The sequence below is a fragment of the Crinia signifera genome, chromosome 5, assembly GCF_055691185.1.
Source record: "Crinia signifera chromosome 5, ASM5569118v1, whole genome shotgun sequence".
Lineage (NCBI taxonomy): Eukaryota > Metazoa > Chordata > Amphibia > Anura > Myobatrachidae > Crinia > Crinia signifera.
Window position 1 is genome coordinate 231055230 of NC_139221.1, and position 20610 is coordinate 231075839.

Consider the following 20610-nt stretch of genomic DNA (forward strand, 5'->3'; position numbering starts at 1 on the left):
CAGCACAATTTCATGCTGACTATTGTGATAAATCACATCATATGCTTGGACAGGCTATTAGTGACTTTGCATGTTTAAGCACACCTCAGTAAATCAAAGTGAATGGATATTACTATAGTTCTCTGTTCCTTAAGAATCCACAGTGCAAAATTAAGTTAAAGTAATATACAGTAACAGTATTGCAGAACTGAGCATACAGTATATATAATTAATTAATGGCTAACTTTAGGGCAGATGTACTAATCATTGGACAGTGATAAAGTGGAGAAAGATAAAGCATCTTAATCAATTAATTAAAAGAGAGCTACTGAAGCGACTTCAGCTGCTCAGAGCACTAGGTCTCTCTGAGCACACAGCACTGTAGAGCACTGTGTGCTCTGAGCGAGGTGTTAGGGCCAGTGTTCTCCATCGAGAACACTGGCCCCGACTGATTAACCCCTTCAGTGGCAATCCCGAGAATTTTCCGAGCTGTGCCTCCGTGCCCAGTGTGGCAAGCCGGAAAATTCTCAGGATTGCCACTATTTAGAGCTGGGTCCCTCCCCTCTGCCACGCCTCCTCCTCACCCACCCCCTCCTGGTTTTCTATTGATGTCTCCGTCGCCAGCTTATGACAAGCCGGCTGCTGGGAGCTGAGGCGGGGTGGCGGGGCACAGGGCCGGGCAGAGGCTGATTGACAGTTCAGCGGTGCTGCCCGGACCCGGGGAGAGAGTGGTGGGGTTTTTTTTTAGGGAGCGCTCCCCATAAAAAACTCACCCAGTGGGGAGCACTCCCTAAATTAAAACCCACCACTGAAGGGGTTAATATCCTGCATGCAGGTTATTAATCAGTCGGGGTCAGTGTTCTAAATTAAGTAAAATCACTCAGAAAATGCCTGAATGTCGGCCCGTGTATTGGGTCCATAACTGTTGGGCCACAAGGGATGTGATGTCAACATTCTATCACGTCAACATGTCATCCATGTAGACATGGTGAATGTGGACATGGCAACTGTCAATGATGACATGTTGTCCATAAGGTCATTCTCATGTTGCACAATAGTGGGTCAATTATTTGAGGGAATTTTAAGGGATTGTATCCAAAAACATTTAGAGCTCCATAGTATAATCAGTATTAACCAACATGGGTTTGTAAAAAATCCTTTGTGCCAAACTAATTTATTAGGCTTTTATGAGGTCAGCAACAACCTAGACAATGGAAATGCTGTAGACATGGTCCTCCTGGATATTGCTAGGACTTTTGATACGGTGCCACATAAGAGCTTGATAAATAAAATGGAGGATTTGGGACTAGGGGTACAAATTTGTAGATGGGTAGGAAACCGGCTGCAGAATAGAGAACAGGGAGTGGTTGTAAAGGGTGCAGTATCAAGTCTGATATCAGTACTAAGTGGAGTGCCACAGGGGTCGGTGTTAGGCCCCCTTTTATTTAACATATTTATTAACGATATTGGGGTGAGTATACCCTGCTCAAAACTGAGTAGGATAATTAGAACAATCAAGGTTGTCTTTACACTTGAGAGAGATCTTTATAAACTAGAAGAGTTGGCAAAAAAAGTGGAAAATGAGGTTCAATGTTGATAAATATAAGTTTATGCATCGTGGGAGACATAACCGATGTGCTAGTTATAACCTGAGTGGGTAATTTAGAACTGGAAAAGTATCTAGCAATCCAAATTGGTAACAAACTGGGGTGTAGTGCTCAATGTCATGTAGGAACTAATAAAGCTAACAGGATACTAGCATGTATAAGAAGGGGTATGGAGACTAGGGACTCAAATGTAATTATGCCACGCTACAAAGCATTGGTTAGACTGCATCTAGAATTTGGAATACAATTCTGGGCCCCGCACTATAAAAAAGACATCATAGAACTGGAAAAAGTCCAAAGTAGAGCAACAAAGCTAATAAGGTGGTTGGAAAATTTAAGCTATGAAGACAGATTGAACAAATTGGGATGTTTACGCTAGGAAACAGATGTTTAAGGAAAGACATGCTAAACCTGTACAAATATATCAGGGGCCAATATAAGGAAAGGACTCTAGGACATGTGGGCATGAGATTTGATCAGAGGAAAGAAGATGTTCTCTTAGAAGGAAAATATTTTTGGTACTTGTTTCCTAGCACGGCCACACCGATTTACATCGGGGTGGTCGTGTCGGAAAAATCGGGTCGATCGCATCGCATGCGATTTGGTCGCATGCGATGCGATCGTCGCGACCGACCGATTTTGGACCCGATTTTTTTTTTGAATTAAATGTAAATCGGGTCCCTGGGACCCGATTTTACATTGGATTCAATGTAAAATATTCCCAACCCCCCCAAATGTCACGGCGTACACCCCACCCCACGATAGACGCCAACCCGAAGCGTGGCGAGCGCAGCGAGCCCGCGAGGGGCGGCGGTGCGCGTCCTCCGACCTTTTCATTCCCCTACTATCCACGTCGGCGTGGAGTTGAGAATAGAATAGTGTGGCGAGCGCAGCGAGCCACCGAGCCCGAAGCGTGGCGAGCGCAGCGAGCCCCGCGAGGGGACGCGGATACCTTCACAGGTAAACGCGTCCCTTCGCGGACTTCACAGGTGTCCGCGTCGCCACGGACACCTGTGAAGCCCGCGAGGGGACGCGTATAACTGTGAAGGTATCCGCGTCCCCTCGCGGGGCTCGCTGCGCTCGCCACGCTTCGGGCTCGGTGGCTCGCTGCGCTCGCCACACTATTCTATTCTCAACTCCACGCCGACGTGGATAGTAGGGGAATGAAAAGGTCGGAGGACGCGCACCGCCGCCCCTCGCGGGCTCGCTGCGCTCGCCACGCTTCGGGTTGGCGTCTATCGTGGGGTGACGACGGGGACATCTAAAATGTGAAATGGGTCATATTGGCCCATTTCACATTTTTCACATTTTTTTCAGGATTTCAATGTTAAAAAATCTTTTAACATTGAAGCCTATGTAAAAATCGGGGGCATCGCGTCGGGACCTATGTTAATGGTCCCGACCGACGCGATGCCCCCGATATTTTACCTTTCCCGACACGATTTCAATGTTAAAATATTTTTTAACATTGAAGCCTATGGGGAAATCGCGGGCATCGCGTCGGTCGCGTCGGGACCATTGTTAACGGTCCCGACCGACGCGATGCCCCCGATATTTTATCCTAGCCGGCCAAATGGACCTGATTTCAAAGGAAATCGGGTCCATCTTATGGATCGTGTACCTTAACTAAAGGTACACGATCCATAAGATATGTGGCCGTGCTAGGAAACAAGTACCATATTTTTTTTACGGTCAGGGCAGCCAAATTGTGGAGCTCTCTTCCTGGAGAGGCGGTGTCGGCAGACACAAATCATACATTTAAAATAAGGTTGGACCAACATCTATTGGGTTAAAACATCCAGGGTTACAAACAATCATAACCTGTCTTTAAATAAATCAGAATATACTCAGTATAATAAGGTATATAGCAAATAGATCATACATGCTAACCAAGGTTGAAATGGATGGACGCACGTCTTTATTCAGCCTTAACTACTATGTAACTATGGCCCTTATTCTGATCAGTGCGGATATATCCGCGTGCGTTCAGCCCGCCGATGTTTTGTGTCTGCGCATGTGCAGAGGCGTCTCTGCGCATGTGCGAGCGGGGCGTACGGCCAAATTCTGCATGATATGTGAACACTCCGAACAGGGGGTGGAGAGGGGCGTGAAGGGCTATTTGGGCTCATTACCATATGCATACGCCCCGCGTTTCATGGGAGTTCCCATAAAAACGCTGGGCGTATGTATGGTAATGCGGCCGTGACGCACGTGTAGGGGGCGGACATATGACATCGCCGGATGTCAGCTGCCCGCCCAGATCTCTGCTTTTGCACGGAAAAATGTCCGTGTGGTCTGAGGTTGCGGGTGCTGGTGGAGCACTCGGTCCTGCATTCGATGGTCTGCGACCATCGAATGATGGGGGAGGTTCCCTTAGATGGAGGAGGCGTATTCTGTTAAAAATACACGTGCGGTCCGTTCGGACAGCTTCTTACCGCATACGGACGGAGTTGGCGATCCGTATGAAAGGCGGGGTTTCGCACGCACGGTCCTGGCCGCATAATCGGCTCCGGCCGCACCGATCAGAATAAGGGCCTATATAACTATGTAAGAACCAAAATATGCATGAGTGAATGGGTCCTGCAATCTTGGACAGTGACTGGCATCAGACTGTCAGTGATTGCATAATACCATATCATTACCATAGTTTAAGAGGATACAAGCTTATGACAAAATGTACGGTTCATAAGAACACAGTGATATTTTCATTTCTACTTTTGACAGTTTATGAGCAGATTGTAGAAGATACCCAGAAGCGTAGATAGTGCAGAATGAATATATCTATCAGATGACAGCTGATGAAATCTCTATTGAGAATACATAGGTACAGTCTCTGCAAATGTGTTCTCCTACAGCTTGAGGATAGGCTACTGACACAGAGTTCAATTTTAACACTTTCCTTAACAAATTTGATGTCAGATAAGATGTCAGTGAAAAACATCAGACAAGAAGATATACATTTACATTCTTTTCTCTATTAGCTTTAATTTGACATGTGGTTATACTGTATGTCTAGTTCTAGCGCCATTTTTTAAAAGGGAGTCTATTGCTAGGAAATACAGACAGTCTATCACAGCCTTCTAAGCTCCAAACTGTTCAAGTAACCGTTCTCCAAGTTAAACATATACTTTACCTTTTCACGTTGATGTTTGGTTAGATTAAGAGTTGGTGGCAGGCTCATAAGCGGATGGAGGGATAAATTCTGAATTGTACACAAACCCAATGGTTTACATTCATCCCCAAAGTCTTCCAATATTCACATGAGCTCGTTCCATACTGCTGCTGTGCAGACCTGTTACAACAGTTGCCACTGTTCCACCTAAGCCGCAGCATAATTACCATACTATGGTCATTGCATAGCCAGCATTTCAGAAAATGGGGGGTGTTAGCCCCATTTTCTATGTGTGCCGCGGCCAGTACGTCCTTGGACATAGCTTCACTTCCCCGGGCAGTGTGAAAAATTCCGGCCATGCTGAGGGTTACTCAGATATCCGATGTTCACACATTTGATTTGCTTCTTCCTACCCATTAGGAAGCATCTACAGTATTTACACATGGTGCCTCCTGTGGCATTAGTATATTATTGGAAAGCTGATGTTGTGCAATAATATGCATCTGTGAATCAGACCAGTGTCCAACTTGTGGGATGACTTTGTCCTTAATAACTGGCACTTCCTGCCCCTGACTTCCTATTTGCAGTGCAGGAAATTGCACGGTTATACAGCTCCACTCTTTACTGTATTTAACAGAGATCAGGAATCTTGCTTTCATTAAGGCATGAGAAACATGGCTGCCCATGGAAATGATGGCAGCTAATATTGGCAATTCAGGACAAAAAACAACTAAAACAGTCAAAATGAATAGTGTGAGAAATAAGTCAAATCTGTCCGCAAGGAAAGTAAATGCAGATTTGCATCATATTAGCATTTGACTCCTATGTGGGTGTAATAGACACAGTGATCATCAGCTAGCAATAGAAATATTTCTTAACTTAAACATTATATTATCCAGCAAAATTTGTTTTATTATTACATTAAATTAATAAAACATGCATTAGTTAACATTAGTTATACTACAAGTAATTATTTTTGTAGCAAAGAAATTATACATTTTAGTTCCTAATCATTTGTGCTAATGGCTAAAATAGTTTATTTTTATTTTTCAGAGTTTATAATAATTAGGTGAATATTTTGTTTCAATTCATAACACTGAAAGAAGAACCTCCACTATCAATGATTCAGCTACTAACATACACTAAATGTTTTAGTTCAGAGACGATAATTTATAATTCTAACAGTGGTGAGAGCTGCTCAATCAAACTAGTAATGCCCCCCAGGTGCTGCAAGGGATGGGGATTTAACCCCCAGCACACCAAAGGGCATTAGTAATAAGAGTTGAAAAACCAACATAATAGAGGGTCATTCAGAGATCTTAGTTACATATATTTTGCAAAAGATATGATAAGCTTCCGGGCCTCGTCAAGGCTTCTCTGATACCGGAAGTCCTACACTGCATGATAACAGCACCCAATCTGGGCCATATCATAGTCTACTGTAAGGCTACATGATAACATCACTTACCAATATATCTAAGTTGAGAGCCAGCCTATCAGGAGTTACCCCTAAATCCTCCTTGTGGCACTAATTCTATGCTTATATACTGCTGGAAGACAAACTAATATACTGTAGTTCTATTGATATTCAATATGTAATGATGGAATTATGACTGTTGCATAAGAAGGCAGAATTCTCCTATGTATTATCACTTGCTTATGTAACCTCAACCCTATTTATATTTGAAACTTACGGTGTAATTCAGACCTGCTCACTAGGCTGCATATATTTTCTGCCTAGCTAGCAGGGAAACGCCACCCCGCCAAACGCATGCCTCCCCGCTGAACAAATCCCTGCAACATAGTGTGAGCGGATGTGTACGCTCATAGATAAAAGTAAGCCTAGACTTTCTTTTACCTTGTTCGTACTTGTGCAAATTTGGGGCGGGTGCTGACATCATGTGTCATCATCTGCCCACCCCTAGCAGACAGGGACATGCCTGCACTCACAGGTGTCCGCCCAGGTTTTCTGTGGGCACTCCCACCATTTTAGTGCAAATGAGCAACTATACGCATGCACAGACAGGTCTGATTTGGGGCCTTATTCTGGTTCGTGCGGCTGGGCCGTACGCGTACGTTCCGGGTTTTTTTTTTATCTGCGCATGCGTACCATCTCCAATGCGCAGGCGCGACCACTCCACAACGCTCACGGACGGGTCTTTCCGTGCGAAAAAACCTGTACGCGAGAGTACGGTCATTGTGGGCGGCATAGGGACGTGTTGAGGGGAGCGGCCGAAATAATGAGGGAAAATGGGCGTAAACATGGGCGTACAGGGGGTGTGCACCAAAAATGAATGGTGCTACTACCGCTCGATCGGCGAAAGCAACGTTCATTTCAGACACAAAACAGGCGGCCGCCAACCGCCACCTCAGACCACCCCTACAGATACCGCATGAGAGCGGACGCCTGGGTCTGCTAATTAACGCTGATTACTACTCAAACACATACACCTGAATGTTATAAGCAATGCTGCAACCTATTAAGTCCAAACCATTATTTCACTACCTGCAAGCCACACACAGCACTCAAACACATTGGAAGCTTATCTTTCTATACTTCTCTACATTTAAAGGTTTGTTTAATTTAAGGTAAGAATCTTTTTAAGACCTGCTTATATATGCTAAGGTAGGTATTTGTTAAACATTTATACACATTCACTACGTGTTTTCATATACTTTACACAGTAGCACACTAAATCTACACAAGTCGACATGTGTCAACGTGTTCACTCTAATACAAACATATGTTTTGTATTTATGATACAAATACATAAACCACATCTAACAGCTACAAAGGATGTTTCAGCAATGTTTTAAGCCCATGGCCACTATTTTGCACACAATCTTTGTATAGTACCCAAAATACAGAACTGTACCACTTTCTGATCTGCTATGAATTTAATAAACAATAGAGACCCCTCCGTGCACGGTGGCGTACGCTCAGATAGCCGCAAGAAGTCGGTGGGAAGACGGACGAGAGACATCCGTAAACGGTGGCGTACGCTCTGTTGTACGCCAGTTGTCGGAGTCTAAGGGGTGATCCATCCCTGTACGTTGGTGTACGCTCAATTGTACGCCACTCCCCTTTGTCGGTGTTTGTGCCCGTACGTATGCGGCTGTTTTGTGGGCGGACTTTAGCTCAACGGCCGCGTACGGCGAGCATACGCTGATATGGAACGTACGCACGTTTGGCCGCACCAACCAGAATAACCCCCTTGGTCCCTTAGTTGTTTTCCTATGCAGGGAAAATGCTATATCTCAGTGCAACCGAAGTGTTTATTGCCCCCTTTGCTCTTATGTTGGGGGGAAATGGAGTTATTACTCACAGTTTCTGGTCCACAGAGTCAGGCTTTGATGTCACCATATAGTGCCTTGTTCTAAACATATAACTGACACTGAGAGCAGCACAGAAACATAGAGGAAGACTATGGCAAATTTACTAAAATGCTGTAATCTCCGAATCCTATTTTACGATACCAAAGCCATTTGTACAGTATGTGCCTATGCACATCCTTGCTGGCGGGTCGCCAGAACGTACGCGCTGGCGACCCGCCAGCAGCCTCGCCAGCGAGGAGACTGAGACGCGCGTGCGTCTCACGCGCACGCGCGTCTCAGTCTCCGTCGCTAGCGTGGCGGAAACCCTGTCCGTCTCCGCCTCAGGGAGACGGACGGGGTTAGGGGGGGGTTAGGGGGGATGCGGGCAGGCGGCGGGGACCCCGGGTTACCGCCGGCAAGCCGGCGGGGACCCGGGGAAACGTTTGGAAGCGCCGTCGGAAGGGGGCGCGCGCGCCTCTCGTGCGCGCGCGTCCCCTTCTCACGATCGCCATGGCGCTAGCGGGGGATGGCGGCTGGCGACGCCAGCGCCATCCCCTGCAAAGATGGGAACAGACCCATCTGTATTTGGCTTCTGAATTTATATGAGCCGCCAGCATTGCATGGATCAGTCAGATCCATGTGATGCTTCTTAGCGTAAGAAAAGAAATAATCAAAAAAGGATGTGCAATTACTGGGAAATACATGGGGGGGGGGGGGGGGGGGGGGAGCTGGTGTCTATAACCAGCACCAGGCGCATGGACTGGTCCTGTTTCCCAAAATATGGGGGACAAAATGAGTAGGGGTCTGCATTATTTCAGTAACCAGCATCAGGCTCAAACAGGCAGCAGTGTCATGCCACAACCGGGGGACACTTATTATATAAGGTCCTGCGGCCATAACATGATCATGATTACTACACAATTAGATCCAAGTCAATGTTTCAGACTCTTGGTTTGGCATAGTTAAAAAATAGAATCATTAATTTTTTTGAGATAATAACCCTGACTCTCTTCTAATTTTAAGCTTGTTTCTTATTTTAAAGGTCCCTAGGAAGCATAGAATAAGGTTTTCATAATTGCTAATTTTGGTCCTTTATATCTATTGTATCCCAAAGGATAAAAACTAATCAAAGGCACCCTCTAGTCATTACAATACCCCTCTAATATTTTAAGTACTAAATGAGCTCCACAATCTATACTGTGATGAGGTAAAAGCTTCCAAAATGTAGACATCGGCAATTCTGAAAGGGCAATTGGCTCCAAATCAATATTTAAGACACGGGTTTGCATCTGCTTTTTGATATGGTTAAACCCTAGACACATTCAATATGAGTAGGTAATACCCCAGTTTCCCTCCTAATATTTAGTACAATTTCAAGTCTATGGGCTTCTAGAAACTATAGATTCAGGGGTTTTGTGATATTCCTGGTTTCCTGAGGTGTATGGACTAACTGAAGGAACTCTCTGGTAATCACAGCACCTTTCTAAGACAATTGAGATCTACACTAGCTAGGAGCTCTCAAAAATGAGGGATTATTAATTCTTACCGGGCAATGCTTGAAGTCAACATTTGAGACCCTCTGATTTGGCAGCTGCCATTTGGCATGATTAAACCGTAGATAACCCTAGATAAAGCACCCAATTTCCAAGTCTCTAGGCCCATAGGAACTAAATTTAAATATATGTCTTAACTGAGCTCAAAATACCTTCAACATTAGGAGCTCTGTTTGAGACCTTTTAGTTTGTCAACTGCCATTTGGCATGGTTAAGCCCTAGACTCATTATTTGAAGTGGGAATTCCCCTACTTTCCCTCTTAGTTTTCAGATTATTTCTAAATCTCTAGGTCCCCAGGAATGGTATATTCAGTTTAAATATCTTCACATTTTGGTCCCTGATATCTATGGTTTCCTGAAGGATAGGGAAGAATTGAAGGCACACTCTTGTACTCATTAGGCCTTTCTAAAAAGTATTCTCTAAATTAAATCTAGGAGCACTCAGAAATGACTCTCCAGTTTGGCAACTGCCATTTGGCATGGTTAAACCCTAGACTCATTAAATTCTAGTAATATAAGCCCTAATTGAGCTTCATGCTTTTACACCATGAGGAGCTCCCAGAAAGGAGGCATTAGCAATTCTTACTGGGCATCTGGATCTTAGTCAATGTTTGAGTCCCTTTGTTTTGGCAGCATCTGTTTAGCATGGATAAGCAATGTACATAAAATAAGGAGGAAAATAGTGGGTACCTGCTAAAATATTATGAGATTTCCCCTAGGAGCCATAGATTTAGCTGTTCAAAATGGCAGTTTTTGATCCGTAATATCTATAGTTTGCTGAGGGGTAGGAACTAAATGAATGCTTCCTCTGCTACTCAGAATACCCCTCTAAATGTGATGTCTATATGAGATCTATACCATGTAATGCTTGTAAAAATTACCTATTAGTAATTCCGACTGGGCAGTTTTCTCAAAGTCAATGTTTGATACCCTCTTGTTTGGCAGCTGTAATGTGGCAGGATTAAAGCAAAGATGCATGATATTTTAGGAGGTAATACCCTTAATGTGTCAAACCACAGATTTAGGTGATCAAAATCATAAATAAGTAGGGACTAACTGAAGGCATCTGCTGGTACTCACAAGCCACTTTTACAATGTAAACTCTAAAGGAACAACATGCATATATACTGTAAGGAGCTAGGAGCTCCCAAAATGATGCATATGAAAAAATCAATGGCTTCAAATCAATGTTTGAGACCCTCCAGTTTGGAAGCTGCCAATTGGCATGGGTCAACCACGAAACCATGACATTTTGGATGTATTATTTCCAAATGCTTTTCTAACTTTAGGACATCTTCAAGTCTCTATGCCACTAAGGTTATAAAAATTTTGGTCCCTGATATCTATGGTTTTCTGAGTGTTAGCAAATAGGCTCCCTCTGGTACTCACAAGCCCCCTTTAAAATGTATGCCCTAAGGGTCATTCCATGTCAGTTCTCCCAGGCATGAATGACCTCTAAATTAGCTCCATACACCTATTCCGTGAGGATCTAGGAGCTCCAAAAAATGATGCATTAGCTATTCTTAATGTGCAGTCAACTGATTTGACAGCTGCTATTTGGCATGGTTAAACCCTAGACTCATTTAATTTCAGGTGGTAATACCCCTAATTTCTAAGTCTTCAGACCCCTAGCAACCATAGATTCAGAGGTTTAAAATAACTAATTATAATTCCTGACATCTATGGCTTCATGAAGAGTAGAGACTAACTGAAAGCATCCTCTAGTATTTACAAGCCCTCTCCAAAATGTAAGCTGCAAATGAGATATACACACCTATACTGGGAGGAGCTAAAAGCTCCCAAAAATGAATTATTAGCAATTCCAGGTTTTTTTCAGTGTTTTTCAGTGTTTAAGACCCTGTGGGATGGCACCTGCCATTCGGCATGTTTAAACCCTAGACACATGACTTTTAGTAGGTGATACGCCCAATTTCCCTGCAAAATTTTAGGGTATTTCTAACAAATAAGTCTCTAATTTCTTTGGTTTTTTTTAGCTAGTAGGAACTAACTGAAGGTACTCTCTGGTACTCAAAGTCCCCCTGTAAAATGAAATCTCTAAATGACATCCATACACATTTAACGAAAGGAGCTCCGAGTCTGATGCATAAGAAATGATAACTTGGCATTGTCTTTAAATCAATGTTTGAGACCCTGCAATTTGGCAGCTGCCATTTGGCATGGTTATACCGTACAAGCATGAAATTATGGAGGTTATATCCTGTTTTTGCAGTGCATTAAATTAGTGCCTGTGATAGGATACGGACTAGAAACAAATAATGAAGGTCTTTGAGAATATTAAATGGACAGTTACTAAATGACAGAAAAATTATTAGCTACAGTACATGTAATTGTGCTGTAATAAGTAGAACTTAAGGTGTCCATACATCAGAAAGATATTGTACCCAATCATACAATCTCAATTGATTGTAAGATGGATTGTATGCAGATTGTGTGCACATCTTGTGTACACAATCATACAATCAATCATAAGATGGATTGTATGACTGATTGTATGATGGATTGTATGCAGATTGTGTGCACATCTTGTGTACACAATCATGCAGCAGATGGATTGTATGACTGATTGTATGATGGATTGTGTGTAGATTGTGTGACCAAAAACCACCAAGGACTCCCGGGGATTTCAAGGGAAATTGTACACAATCATGAGTGCAATCGATCTTAAGATCGATCTTTCTGATGTATGGCCAGCTTAACCTCTTTGAGTGCCAACATTGCTGTAAGAGATGCCGAAAGTATCCACTAAAAATGGCAAGGCCGTAGTCGAGGAATATGAATCACTTTACTTATTGCCAGATCTAGGATCTAAAGTCAATTAATTGAAGTTTATTTAAACATTGCGCCCCCCCCCCCCCCCCCCCAAAAAAAAAAAAAACAGTCGCTGTTGACGAGGCTGGCAGTTTTGGCGGATATTTTACACATCTCTCACAGGCAACATTGGCACTGAAAGGGTTAAAGTTAAAGCAAATGTTCAAAATGTTTGTTGAATTTTTAATCACATGCATGTATTAACTTGTTGTTAAATTGCATTCATGTAATCAAATACCTTTAAAAGAGAAACACACTGTAGCAAGCATATTTATTTGGCAGAGCATCAGTAGTTCTTGCTTGGCTAATTTACTGCAAACTGTTCTATAATTTAAGATAAAATAATTGTTTATGTTAACTTGGCTGCATTACAACATTTATCAGAGCAAACTAATTTACGTTCTGTCATAGCCTTGTCTCCGCCTCTACCTCCTAGCTGCAATTAATACAATTATTATATGCTTCTCTTAAAATATTATTAGGAAAGAGAAACAAGCAAGAACTTGCCTGTTTCTGGTTTTGATTGAAAAGCTAAATTACGCTTAATATTTTATTGTCTCTGAATTTGACAGCTGTTTCTAATTGTAATTAATTGTAATTAATTTAAAATAGCCCTGTTGTATTTCATTGACTAAAATGGCAGAGTAGATGAAAAACAGCTAATTTCGTAAACAGCTGCTGCAGAGTTTGACTTTGAATCAGATCGCCACTTCAAATGGTTCTTTCAAAGTGCAATGTTTATTTGTACATACCAAGCTATTTTCTTACTGTGTGGCCCAAAATCATTTGAAGTTGGTCAGTTAAGTGTTTCTCTGCCATCTGTGAATGGGATAAATTTCAGAACACTGTGTTATATTTAATGTTTATACTATTAAATATAGGCTCCAGTTTACTTCCTCTAGTTCCTGTTGTTTCTTAGAAATGTCCAAAACAATTTAAGCTCACTTGCACATGCTTTATAACAGGGTGGAGCATAAAAAATATGCTTTGCTCTTTTTTAAGGAAAATTAACTTCTGACATTTCAAATGAAACCACCCACAATACAGTATAAAATCTAATTGCAGATTGAAAATTCAGCTGCAGGTAACTAAAAACAGGCACACAAGGAAGATTTTAGCTGTCATCGGGCACTTCAATAAATGTAGTTCTTATAGCAGGTGAGGGACAGTCATATCATGATATCCAAAGAGAAAAAAGCTAAAAACCAATCATAGTGTATTGTGTTTGACAATAAAGAACTCGTAGAGAGTCATACCCCTTTCCAGGGAGGGAGTAAGGGGTGTTATCAATGTAATTACTGTAGCGGCTGCAGCGTATGGGGGTGAGCTGGAGATGGAGGCAGGACCTTGATTGGCGCAAGGCCATGCCTCCGGTGTTGACGTCACTGGACCTTAATGCGTGGTCCCCGGCCACTTGTATAACACTTAGGGTGACCAACTCATCCCTTTAATCCGGGACACATATTAATTATAAAGGTTCTGTGGCAGTTGAAAACCAGGTGAAATGGAGTCTTGAGGTGTGGCAGTTTAAAACCAGGTGAAAGCCAGCCACAGAACCTGTGTAATTAATATGTGTCCCAGATTAAAGGGAGGAGTTGGTCACATGTCTTGAAAAAGGTGTCTTGCACACCGAAACGCGTCGACAGCCAGTGTGGAGTGTGAGCAGCCATCACCCTTACCCATTTTATCGACATTGGATGTATGTATTTTTCAGATTTTCTTATCTGTTTTTAAAAAATATATATTTTTTTTTTTTTGAATTTTTTGGATCTTTTTGGTTTTTTTTGGTTTTATATTGTTGATAACTGTAGACCTTGTATGGTCAATTCATTGTACCCCCCTTTTTACTGCTGCGGTTTTTCTCATGTGTTATGGAGATAGAGGCTGCACAGAATCAGAATAAAAACTTTTTTTACTTTTCTAAATACCTTTGAAATTCGAATATCTCATTACGGATCATAAACCTTTTTTTCTCCCGGTATATATACCTACCATTTGGTGTGAGAGGAGGGACCTCTATAGAAATATAGAGCAAAGAAAACGCTATGGGAACATAAAGACTTGCCTTATCGTAAGTCTGGTACGCCACCCCCTAAAACATACCAATCTTTAGGTATACCACAAGCTTATGGTTCCTTATGGTGAAGGTTTCTTATGGTGGAGGATTCTGACCATTTTCACATAAAGATACCTTTATGCACTTTAAGAAGCACAACATAGTGTGAGTCTTGGTACGCTTCTGCATTTCCACCGATTTAGAATAAATCACGTGGCACAAGAGTTTTTTTCAAAGCTAGTCTACACATTGTTTATCTTTTCACTTTGCATGTACTACATGGATGTAAGATTTTGAAAATCTTCTGAAAAGCAGAGGACGCAAAGTACCCGCTACGGGTTTAGATATCTCCAAAACTACCGTGAGTGGGGTACGCCCATCCATGTACTTAATTCTGGCACATTTATAAAGAAACCTTTATAGGTGTACCCCCACCTTTTATTTGGTGAGTGAGGTACGCTTACAAAAAGGAAAAATCTAACTTTAGGTCCGCTTAAAGGGACCCACCACCCCCTCAAAGCAAGTCTACACATTGTTTATTTTTTCACTTTCGTATATACTACATGGATGTGAGATTCTGAAACCACCTGGAAAGCAGAGGACGTGGAGTAAAGTACCTGCTACGGGCTTACACATCTTCTAAACTTCCGTGAGTGGGGTACGCCCATCCATGCACTTAATTTTGTCACATTTAAAAAGAAACCTTTATATGTGTACCCCCACCTTTCACTTGGTGAGTGAGGTACGCTTACAAAAAGGAATAACCCAGTTTTAGGTCCACTTAAAGGGACCCACCATTCTCTAATACAAATCTACACATATCACACCTTTTTATTTTTCATGTACAAAAAAATCGGGAGTATAAAAAGGAGAAGCATATAGATGAAAATCAAAGGAAAAACAAGATAAAGAAAACGTTACGTGTCTGTACACCACCATAGATTCTGTGAGTGGGGTACGCCCGTCTATTTTCCCCCCTTGTTTCCGTGTGCCTCATATTTTAAAACTTTCTGAAACACTTGGAATGATATGTAACAGTTGGCTCTCTTTTCCTATTTGGTCGGTTCCCCACATCGGAAATACATCGAGAGTGAATACTCAAGGTGGCGACTACATCGATTGAGACACTGATACTCCACATCCTTCATAACATCGCGCCTCAGAAGTCCGGAACTCCAACTTTTGTATTGTATGGTCTTGTTTTCTGTTATTAGGTGATAACTATAGGACAGTACAGACTCGAGGCTGCGCCAGCGCCAGCAGGTGGCCATTTCCTATACTTCTTTCTTGTACCCTAATCACACTGTATCATCACTACTAGATTGTAAGCTCCTCTGAGCAGGGCCCTCTTCCCTCCTGTTGTCAAAGCCCTCTTCTCTTCACATTCCACTCACAGCTCTCCTATACTCAAACACTCAGGGCCTTATTCTAGTTCACTCTTTCTGACAAAATCCTTCTTAGATGGACAAAAACCATGTGCAATGCAGGTGGGGCAAATGTTACTTGTGCAGAGAGAATTAGATTTGGGTGGGGTTTTACTTCAAAGTGAGATCTATATTGCAGTGTAAAAATGAAGCAGCCAGTATTTACCCTGCACAGAAACAAAATAACTCACCCAAATCTAATTATCTCTGCACATTTTACATCTGCCCGCCCTGCAGTGCACATGGTTTTGTCCATCTAAGAAGGATTTTGTCAGAAAGAGTGAACTAGTATAAGGCCCTCAGTAACTATCTTCATCCGCATACTCATCTCCATCATTGGCCTCAAGCCTCTAGTTGTATGTTAATTGAGTCCTCACTACATATATTTAAGCTGTAATGTGTATTGAACTACGGCGCTCTTTATTTGTACTCTATTTCTGTTATTTATTCAATGTTATGCCAAGTTTTGTCTCCCTGTACTGCTCCTTTGTACGGCGCTGCAAAACACTTATATTAATAATATAATAATACTGTGGACCTGGAGGACGACACGGATGCCGACATGGACATGGAGGACGACACAGGACACCGGACACCAGGACAGAGGGCTACCTACGGGCTCAAGATAGGTAAGTATCAGTATGTGTGTAATGGATGTATTAAAGTTTTATTTTCATTGTGTCAGTGTGTATTTATTGTACTTTTTTTATTACTGTGGCCAGCGGGCCCTTTAATACCCTGCAGGCTGGGACTTGTGGTTCTTCAAGTCCCAGCTTGCGGGGGAGGCTTGCTGGGACTCATAGTTCCACAGTTTTAAACAATACTTTTTCATCTATTTTTTTACACTGAAATCAGCCCGGTGGCCACCGCACAGGGCCACCGGGAACAGCACCAGGCTTCAGCCTGGTCAGGTAAGTCCTGGAGGGGGGGACCCCTTTATTGGGGGAGTCCCCACTCCCCCAGGGCCCCTGGCCAGGCTGACTGGTCAGTAGGGTGATGTTTTGGCCGCGGGACCTTATATAATAAGTGTCCCCGGCTGTGGCATTACCCTGCTGGCTGGTTTGGCCTGGGGCTGGTTCTTAAAATACGGGAGACCCCTAGTCATTTTGTCCCCCGTATTTTGGGAACCAGCCCCGGACCTGGAGCCTGGGGCTGGTTGTAAAAAATCGGGTAACCCCTATTTGTCGGGTTCCCTGATTTTTATTACCGGCCCCGGCTCCTTCAGCCTGGTGCTGGTTATGGCTGTGGGGGGACCCCACGCTGGTTTTTTATTTATTTATTTATTTTTTCTATAATTTTTTACACCTTGCAGCCTGCACGGTTCTGAAAAATTCGTATTAGCGGCCGTATATATGGCCAGCTAATACGAATTGGTACGACATTGGAGGGTTACAAAGCTGAAACAGTCGTATGCAGTCGTAGGAAAAATACTAATACGAAAAACTAGGTTTTTCATATTAGTAAATTTCCCCGATAATGTGAATAAGTTAACTGTTTGGCATAATTTGAATTGGGGATGCTATTATGTGGTCACGCCTATTCCCAGCAAGATAAGCGTGCACTGTCCCTATTTCAAAATATGGAGGTGGGGGCACCAATCCTCTTGCTGGCACAGAAAAACTTAAATGAAGATTGCTATAGCTAATTATATTGGTGGTATCTCCAGCTGAACGATATACCGCATACACATTAAGCGATATTGCTTACTGATATCATTCATTGACGTGACTGGGTCCCCTGCTGAGCATGCAGACCTTTAATGATATCTCAAAAATGACCTGCATGCACAGACAAGTGTGTGTGTGTGTGTGTGGGGGGGTGTGTTCATTAACGACCTGTGGGGAGCGCACATTGTTCTTTGACACCATACGCACTGGGTGATATTTTTACTTGTAATGTGAATATAAGGTCACATACAGGGTGACATTCTATGCTTTGAGATAAATGCGCATGTTTTTTTAGCGCACCACATCGCCGCTATTCGCACTTTTTTAAATCGCACTTTTCAGTCATAATTCGCACATTTAATGTGATGCACATTGGAGGCTGAAAAGTGCGAAGAGGTGCGATTTGCGGCGAAGTGGTGCGATTTTAAATAACAAAAAAGTGTGAGTTCTTCCGCCGGTCATGTGCGAGTTTTGGACCAACCGGAGTGCGATTTACAAAACTGTCTCCGCATCACTAAGAACCCCCCAACCTATTGGCCCACCTGTGTCCCCTCCATTATGCATCACACCCCCTATATAAAGGGGCATAGGCGCCATTTCACTCTTTGATAGGAAGTAAGGAGCATGGAGAGGAGCAGTGGCAGTGTGAGTACAGGAAGAGGTGTTGGTGGCAGAGTGAGGAGTGGCAGAGGGAGCAGTGGCAGAGTGAGGAGTGGCAGAGGAAGCAGTGGCAGAGGGAGCAGTGGCAGAGGGAGCAGTGGCAGAGGGACCAGTGGCAGCAGCCAGCCAAGTGGGAGAGGCAGCAGTGTGGCAGGCAGCATGGCCACAGCAAGGGCAGCCCCACACCAGGCCCTGGGTGTCCAGCCCCAGCAGGAGGAGGTGGAGGATCCACTGGCATCCCCATCCTACAGCCAGGACCTTGACCATACCCCACACCAGCTGCAGGAGGGCCACATGTCAGAGGTGGAGGAAGATGGTGGTGAGGAGGAGGAAGACACTGGCATGGAGGAGGAGGGGTACATGGCTGGAGTTGAAAATGAGGAGGAGGAGGTGGAAGCTGGCCGCACCAAAAGTGTCCGAAAGGTCCGCTTTTCATATGAGGAAAATGCAGCACTTGTCCGGGCTATCCTGCCAGTGTTTGACCGTTTGCTTGGCAAATCTCACCACAAGACTACTGCACAGCGCAAAAGGGCTATGTGGAAGGACATTACCCAGGCGGTGAACGCTGTCAGTCAGCACAAGCGCCTGGTCCGCAATGTTAAAAAGAGATTTAACGACATCAAAAGGCAGTTGAAAAATAAAATGGCCATGGAGTTGGAGGAGGCCACCAAGACTGGAGGAGGAAGCCCCACCACTGTGTGCTACAATTCATATGAGGTGAAGCTGAAGCGCATCATACCCCCTGAGGTCCTGCCTGGCATGCACGTGGCGGATTCCGATAGGCCGCAAACGCCATCCAGAGCTGGTAAGTGTGACCCCATGCAATCTTAAACATACATGCCAATGTATTAGAACTGTAATGTTCACTTGTATTGTTATGCTAAGTAAAGTGCTGCTGTGGAACTACATAGCCCAGCAAGGTCATGCACAAGAAATTGCATGCTCCTACTTTTAAATTGCTCATAATGCTGGGCCTTGTAGTTCCACAACTGCTCATATTGATAAGCACTGTAACATTCTTTCTAGCAGCCTAACATGTATGTGGCCAAAAACCCAGAGGTGTACTGGTGGTTTAGCTGCCATGCCTACATACCACAGATTATCCAATAGTTGTCATGTGTACAATAGTTTAATAATAATCTTAAATAAAAATCTTTGGCTTTAAACCAAAAAAAAGGTGGTGAAGAAATAATGCAGTCCTTATCCAAAGGGTATTGTCCATTATTGTCATTTCAATGCATGTTTGCAGAAAATGCTTAGCCATAGCAAGGTCCATAATGCCTGCCCATCTTTCCTTGCACAGATTGTCCGTCCCGAAGTGCTCACGCATCCGAGACCAGAAGGCCCGTTGCTGCAGAATCTGTGGAAGCAGGTAAATGATCCAAAAAAACGCCATTACACATACAGTACACACACCCATATCACATGAACAATATCTCACACTACATTCATCTCCTGCTGCTACATTGCAACGGAAATGAATGTCATCTGAGCTAGGCATGTGACATATTATTCATGTCAATGTTACATGATGTATCGGGGTACATGTGTAAGTACATAACACCCCTAGGTATGTGTGTCCAGCATCTCAAGCCCTATGTAAAACAGTATAGACGACAGTGTGGCCAATATATGCATCAGTACTTACCTCTTCATCTGTATCCACAGGTGCTATACAACTAGGGTCCAACCAAACAGATTCTTCAATACTGGTCTTAGACGAAATGGACATCATTCTTGATCCGGTCGACACCTTTGCGGCAGAGGAAGAAATACAGACCTCGTCACAGAGTGATCTTCCCCCAAGTGGGGTGTCTCCCAACCCACCCCCACCCACCCACACACCCCATACAGCAGCTTCTGCTTCCCAAGTAGCTAACTCCTTGGTTAATTTCAAGGACAAACAGTTAGAATTCATGGCCTCCCAAAGCCTCCAAATAGGTAACATCCAGGGGTACATGCGTGACACCTTCTTTCAGTTACGCAAATTTGCACGTAGTGTACGGGTAGGTGTAGGCACTCATGTGCGCATTGCTAACAGCATTGACACCCGTTTTGCAGAACAAACTGCTGTTGTAAGGGAACAGAATAGGCATATTGGCAGCCTGGCGCAAAGTATCACAGCACTAACCCAATCATGCACAGCGCAGACCAATGCCTTACTAGCTATGCAGGCCCAAATACAGCAGCAGGAAGCCAATGTGGGAGGTGGCGCAGCATCAACCCTCAGCAGTGTATCCAGCACCCCAATAAGTGGCTCCCCCACTTCCCCACCCCGTCGGAGTGTTAGGACCCGTGGTGGGCTTGGTGCAGGGTCTAGAAGTGGTGTAGGGGTGCCTGATGCTGGGAGAAGGTAGCTGATATATATGTTTGTTAATTTTGTCAAATCCCAAACATCATGTAACATG